Consider the following 7,944-nt stretch of genomic DNA (forward strand, 5'->3'; position numbering starts at 1 on the left):
CGCGGGGCCCTGCGTGAGCGGAGAGGCCGTGCCGGCGTGACCGCACCCCTGGGTGGCCTCCTTTGGTCACCCATGGGGCTGCCACGTGGCGCTCCCTTGGGCTGCCACACGGCGTTTGCACTGCTCTTCTCTTTTCAGTATTTTTTTATGCATAACAATTATAAATTTGTATTGAAGATGTTGAAGTTAATATTGAATTTGTTATGTTTGAATATTGTGAAGGTTAAAATTAAATTGAATTGGTTGAAATTTAAATATTAATAAATTGAATTGGTTGAAATTTAAATGTTAATAAATTAAATTGATTTGTATTTTAAAATAAATTTATATTAATGTGAAAGTTGCTTATATTACATTACGGTGAAAACGATTTTTGTGTAGGTGATGTAATAATTACATAGTAAATTAATATTTAAAATATATGGTATACTTTATTTAAAAAAATTATTTTTTGCTTGTAAAAATAAAAAGCCACTCCTCATCCATATTCACATTCACCCATCAGGGCGTGGATTCATCTTTTTTTTTTTTTTAAATAATTTCTTAATTCACTTACTTTAAACCAAAGAGAAGATGTTTTTAATTATTTTTTTATTTACCAAAACACAAAAAGTATTTGTAAGGAGTGAACTAACCTATGACTCTACCATCAAAGTGGAGAATGAATTGGTAGGTCTGTTATTTATTTAAAAAAGTATTTTTATTTTTTATTTTTTATTTTTTATGATTTAGTAATATTCTAACTATGTATATGTATATATAATTTATGAATCATAATACTAAATAAAATTTTTAAAAGAATAAAAATTTTAGTCAAGACAGATGCATAATTTGGTAACTTAAAGTAGAGCCAAAGTTATGAACAAATTATTGGACAAGCCTTTGATATCCCTCGTGGTGTTTCTCCATTTAATTAAAAAAAATTAAGAGAATACAACTCAATCCTTATGTATCACATGAAATTATTTGATCATTATTAAAATTTTATTTAATATAAATTTAAAAAATATATATACATTATTAAATACCTAAATTTAAATAAAATTAACAACTACTTACCATTCAATTCTTAAATAAACTTAATAATTTTAACTCAAAGATTCACAAAATAAATACAAACTAAGTTAATTTATTAACATTTAAATTTCAACTAATTCAATTTAATTTTAACCTTCACAATATTGAAAGATAAAAAATTCAATATTAACTTCAACATCTTCAATATAAATTCATAATTAAATACCAATATCTACAATATAAATTAAAATCATTACAAAAGAAAATATATAAATATATATATATGTATATATGGACGGAAGTCACAATCGCCACCACCAACACTGCTGACGACCACCGCCAATCGAAACTTCCAACGATTAGAGCCTACCATTAGAAACACAAAGTCAAGAGAGTTACATACAAAAAAATGGGATAGATTTAACGGTTAGATTTTAGTAGATCTGATTTTAATTTTTGGTCAAACTTAAAAAAGCATCGCCAGCCACCATTGGCCACCGTAGTTGATGGTTTCCGGTGATCAGAGGTAACCACCCGACACCCAAGGGCCCATATACCAACATACCCCAAAACCAGCAAGATCCAACGGTCGAATCTCCGTTGATCTAAACTTAAAGTTTCGGTCAAACCCATAGCGAGTATATACGCATTGCCAGTCGCCACCAGACACCGTGGTTGATGGTTTTTAGTGATCAGAGGCAACCACCTGACACCCCTATCCCCATCGACCAACATATCCAAAAACCAACAAGATCCAACGATAAAAACTCCGTAGATCTAAGCTTAAAGATTTAGCCAAACCCAAATACGTTTAGAAGACTTACCTCCTTCTAGATCGAGGCAAATATATAAGCGCTATGAGAAAGAGAAAGAGAGAGGGCCGGAGCTGCTACAATGGGGGAAGCTCGGTCACACGGGTGGGAGAGAGAGAACAGGAGAGAGAGGAGGGAAAGAAATATGAACAAAAAGGAAGCACGGGAGAGAGTGAGAGAGAGAAAGATGAGTTGAGGATTGATATATATTAAGGGTATATCTATAATTATAATAGTGGCTAAATTTGTAATTTTCTCTTGGGTGGCACTTCAGGTGGCATTGTAATGGGTTGAATAGCATTACTCAACTTATCTCTTACAACCCAACAGATTTAATGTAATGAAATATCTTACTAAATGGTTGTACAAACCTCTTGGTGTGAGGTGAGGAGAGCTTAGAAGAATGAGACATCAGTTTCAGTTTGCTTCTCTTTTTCACATCACAATCCACATCAAGGATTGGTTTAATGGATCTTCTTTGAGAGCTTGACAAAAAGATTTCATTCACTTGTACTTGTGTATGTATCAATGACTCTTAAATGTGTGTTCTTGTGTATGTGCTTGTAAGTATTACTTCTTGTCTTCAAAGAATTGATATATATATACCAAGAAATAGAATTTTAGCTAATTATAACCATTAGAGACAATATATTAAAATAGGTTTCAAAACACACTTTATTGGTTTCGAAACAACACATTTTTACACTAAGGTTTCAAAACATACATTACATGTTTAGAAACATACAACCTTTATAGCTGATTATGCATTTAGAGACAGAATGAGTAGGAGACAAAGCTTTATGTTTACTTATGATTTTGTTTTATTCTCCACTTACATAATTTGAAATTGAAATTATGAAGATAAAACATAAAGTAATCTTTTTGAAAAACTTTTAGATATAAAGAGAATGAAAAGCAAAAGTATGTCGGTTTTTCAAATATATAGGTGACAGAGTCAAATGTTTCGAAACATGATATGAAGGTTTCGAAACATACTTCAAAAACATATTTCAAAACATACTCAACACAGATTTTAAATGCTCTGCCGATAGAATTGACAGAGGTTTCGAAACATATTATATAGGTTTCAAAATATATGCTTAAATCTCAAACATGGTTTCAAAATATAGCATATAAACTTAGCAAACAGTTAAACTTTTTCAAAAAACATTTTGAAACAAGTATAAAAACATGGCAGAATGATATTTCGGAACATAGAAACTAAGTTTCGAAATATGATGCATGAATTTTGAATTTTTTAAACATTTGAACATTCACGCCAAACACTATTCATGCATGTTTTGAAATATGAAAAGTTTATTTCGAAATATGAGATTCACATGCAAGATTTTTCATTCTAAGATAGGTTTTTCATCAAACATACTTTCTCATATATCAAAAAACATGATACAACATTCTCTATATATGTTATATAGTAAAGCTAGTTTACCATATATATATAATTAATAAAATTATTAAAACAATGCTCAAGCAAGTTGCTAACTGGCATCAAGGGAGATAAAAGACCAATCTGATGCTGAGCCCTTTAATATTGGCCTTGGCTTTGCCCTGCGTCCAGACTGCTTCTAGTTGCAATGCTTGGAGGCAACCTTACAATAGGGAGTTCAGGTAGAGTATTGGAATTTGGAAGCCTTTGCCAATTAGGCCAAGAGAAGAGCAATGGAGTTGGCATCTGTTTTAGCAACGATAGATTTCCCACCTCCTATGCCTATTAAACATGTCTTTAATATTAAACATGTCTTTAATAGCTAATATTGACTAACGAGGATCCTTAATTTTTTCCACTATTAGGATATTCTGTTTACTATTAGAATAATATCTTCATGATATTCTCTCAATGTTTATATTTAACAGATTATGTTTAGATATATTAGGATTCTTTCTCCTCCAGAATATTTTCTTCCAGATTTCTCTCCTATAATGCTGTAACAAATATCTCACAACTTGTATTTATACTGTGAATACTCTCAATGAAAATCAAGCTCATTCAATTACTTTGATTGTATCAGAGCATAATCAAAATTAGACTCCATCAGCTTCATTCTCTTCTGTTCCATTTGATTTGTCATTTAGCATGAGTAACTCTACCACCTCTACCGAGATAGCTCAACCCACCTCCATTGTGATTGACACGGAGAGCCCATACTATCTCTATCCTTCCGATAATCTCGATGTGAATCTTGTCAATGATACGCTCACTGGCATTGACAATTACAACTCATGGTTTCTCACCATCACCATGTCAATGGCACTTAAAGGAAAAAATAAGTTTGGCTTTGTAGATGGTTCAATTCCCATCCTCGACACCGCGAGTCCCGATTTCTCTCGATAGACTCGAGTAAACAACATGGTAATGTCCTGGCTTCTAAACTCCATTGACCGGTCGCTTGCAAGCACGGTCCTCTATGCTGCTACTGTTTCTACGGTGTGGTCCGATCTTAAGGCCCGCTTCTCCTCTTCCAATGGACCTCGTATCTATGAATTAGAGCGTCGTCTAGCGACCATCACACAAGGCAGTGATTCAATCACTGAATATTTCAACATGCTTCGTAGTAATTGGGATGAATTGGCTGTAATTGACCCTTCCCCATCTTACTCTTGTATGGAATGCACTGTGGAAAGATGCATATCACTCTCAACTGGAGAAGTAGCGGCTGATGTAGTTCCTTATGGGGTTGAATGAACTTTTTTAGCAAACATGTTCTCAACTCCTTCTTACTTCCACATTACCTACTGTATCACAAGCTTATTCACTCCTACTTTAAGATGAAGCTCAGCGGCAACATCAGACCTTGCCCTCTATTCAGGAACACACAACTTTACAAACCTCTGCACCTATTCCCACAAGAGAATATAATTCAGTTGTTGCAGCATCTCAAAAGTATATGCCTCGTTCTGGACTTTCACGCAATCGACCAAAATGCACTCATTGTGGCATAATTGGACACACTCAAGATGTCTGTTATAAGCTACACGCCTCCAGGACATAAATTCTACAAGAAAGGTAATACTCATGCCTCTTCATCCACCGTTGCTCCACCGAAGCCCTCGGGTACTACAAATCCACTTACTTCTGAGTCCTTGAAACATCTTCTTAGCTTTTACAGGAGGTAAACTAGCCAAAGGCTAATCTCAGTGGTAAGTCTCTTACCCTTTATTCCGCCTTATGTTCACCTCAAGAATGGGTTATAGATACATGAGCAACTGACCACATTTCTCACAATCAGGATTTATTTTCTCAACCTCTTCTTACTTCCAACACCCCATCCCATTTATCTATTCCTAATGGCGATTCTGTACCTGTTGATGGCATAGGGAATGTACCTGTCAACTCCAACATCACCCTATTTGATGTTTTATATGTTCCCTCCTTTAAGTTCAACCTCTTATCTGTTTGCAAATTAACATAAGCTTTAAATTGCGTCATTCTTTTTTGTCTTGACCATTGTGTTTTTCAGGACCCTTTGACGAAGAAGGAGATTGGTCGAGGCTATGAATGTGGTGGCTTGTATTTCCTCAGCGAATCCTCAGCTTCGACTAGCCTGCTTGTTGCATCATCTTTCACCTGTCACACTCGTTTAGGCCATCATTCCATTGATGCTTTATGCCCTTTATCACGTACACTTAGCTTTCCCAATAAATCTGTTGAGCATTGTGCGGTCTGTCACTTATCTAAACAGACTCGTTGTCCTTTTCCCATTCATCAAAATAATACAACTACATTGTTTGATTTAATGCATGTTGATCTTTGGGGTAAATATTCTACACCCACTCAAAATGGTTATCATTATTTTTTGACGATAGTCAATGATTTTTTGTGCACTACTTGGACTTATTTATTGAAATCTAAGTTAGAAGCTTATTCGTTATTGATTTACTATCTTGCATATGTGCGAAATCAATTTCAAACTTGTGTCAAAATGATTCGTTCTGATAATGGTACCGAGTTTACCAATCAAGCCTTTCAACTAGTTTTACACAAGTATGGCGTTTTACATCAATTAACTTGTCCTGGCATCCCACAACAAAATGGGATTGTTGAGCGTAAACATCATCATCTACTTAACGTAGCACGTGCTTTACGATTCCAATCTGGTTTACCCTTAGAGTTTTAGGGGGATTGCATTTTTACTGCCACTTATCTTATCAACCGTACACCTACCAAACTTTTGCATGGAAAAACACCATATGAGATGTTGTATGGTCAACCGCCCAATTATTCTCACATGTGCACCTTCGGGTGCTTGTGTTATGCATTCACCACTCACAAACCTCTTGATAAATTTGATGAGCGTGCTCGACGGTGTGTTCTTGGGTATCCAACAGGACAGAAGGCTTATCGCTTATTTGATCTTGCCACCAAAAAGATTTTTGTTAGATGAAGTGTGATTTTTTATGAAGATATTTTCCCATTCAAAACCAATCTGTCGCTACACACACATGATGCTTCAACGCCTATTCTCCCATTGCCTCTGCCGAATTTATCCTCTCATGAACCACCTATTGTCCAGCCTCATCAACCAGCACACCAACAAGCAGAAACACCTCATCCACACCAATGATCATGTATACGCAAACCACCTACTCATCTCGCTGATTATTATTATGGCATGGCCTCCACTCAATCTTCTTCCACTTCAAATGGTACACCTTATCCCATCTGTTTGAGTTCGTACTCCTCTTACCATTGTCATTTTATTAATTCCATCACCAAATAGATTGAACTCACTTCTTATACAGTTGCTAAAAAAAACCCACTCTGGAGGCAGGCCATGAAGGATGAAATAAAGGCTCTTGAGGCAAATAAAACTTGGATTTTGGATGTTTTACTTCCAAGTAAAAAGGCAATAGGTTGCAAATGGGTTTATCGCATCATATATAATCCCGACGGGTCCATTGAACGTTACAAATCTCGTTTGGTGGCCAAAGGTTTTTCTCAAATGGAAGGATTTAAATATACTAATGAATTTGCTCTAGTAGCAAAATTAGCAACTGTTCACACCGTCCTTAGCCTTTCCACTTCCAAAGGTTTGCGAACTCACCAACTTATTTCCAACGCATTTTTACATGGTGATTTACAAGAAGAAGTGTACATTCAACTTCCTCCTGGTTATGATCGAAAGGGGGAGACCTGAGTTTGTCGCCTCCTCCGATCAATTTATGGATTAAAGCAAGCTTCCAGGACTTGGTTCTCTACCTTTTCCAAGACATTACTTGTTGTTGGTTTTGTCCAATCCAAGGCAGACTACTCTATGTTCACTTTTACCTGCAACACTTATATGACTATTTTGCTTGTCTATATCGATGACATTGTCATTATAGGCAATGATGATCTAGTTGTGTCTCTAGTTAAATCCTATTTGTCAACATGCTTTCATCTCAAAGACCTTGGATCATTGAAGTATTTTCTTGGTATAGAAGTTGCACGATTTACAGCTGGCATCTTCTTGAATCAACGAAAATATGCTCTTGAAATTCTCTCCGACACTTGCCTACTTGGGAGCAAACCTGTATCCACGCCACTCGACTTCTATCATAATCTACATACCATATCCGGTAAATCGCTTGCAGATCCCACCCCATATCGTCGGTTAGTGGGTCGACTCTTGTATCTCACTATCACGAGACCAGGCATTACATATGCTGTAAATTTCCTTTCTCAATATATGTCTACACCATGGGATGCTCATTGGTAAGCAACTCTTTGTGTGGTTCGTTATGTCAAAGCTTCCCCTAACCATGGTATCTTCTTAGTTTCCGATTCATCACTACAACTCCGAGCTTATTGTGACGTAGATTGGGCCTCATATCCCACCACCCATCTATCCACCTCAAGTTATTGCACTTTCCTTGGCACTAGTCCCATTTCTTGGCGCACTAAAAAATAATCCACCGTTTCTCACTCATTTGCCGAAGCCGAATACCATGCAATGGCTAATGTTGTTAGTGAAATAACATGGTTACAGACCCTACTGCATGAACTTCATCAACCATCACACCCAGCCAATTTACACTATGACAATCAGGCCACTCTTCACATCACCAACAATCTTGTTTTCCATGAACGAACCAAACACGTTGAAATTGATTACCA

This window comes from Diospyros lotus, chromosome 12 (assembly GCF_014633365.1).
Source record: "Diospyros lotus cultivar Yz01 chromosome 12, ASM1463336v1, whole genome shotgun sequence".
Classification (NCBI taxonomy): Eukaryota; Viridiplantae; Streptophyta; class Magnoliopsida; order Ericales; family Ebenaceae; genus Diospyros; species Diospyros lotus.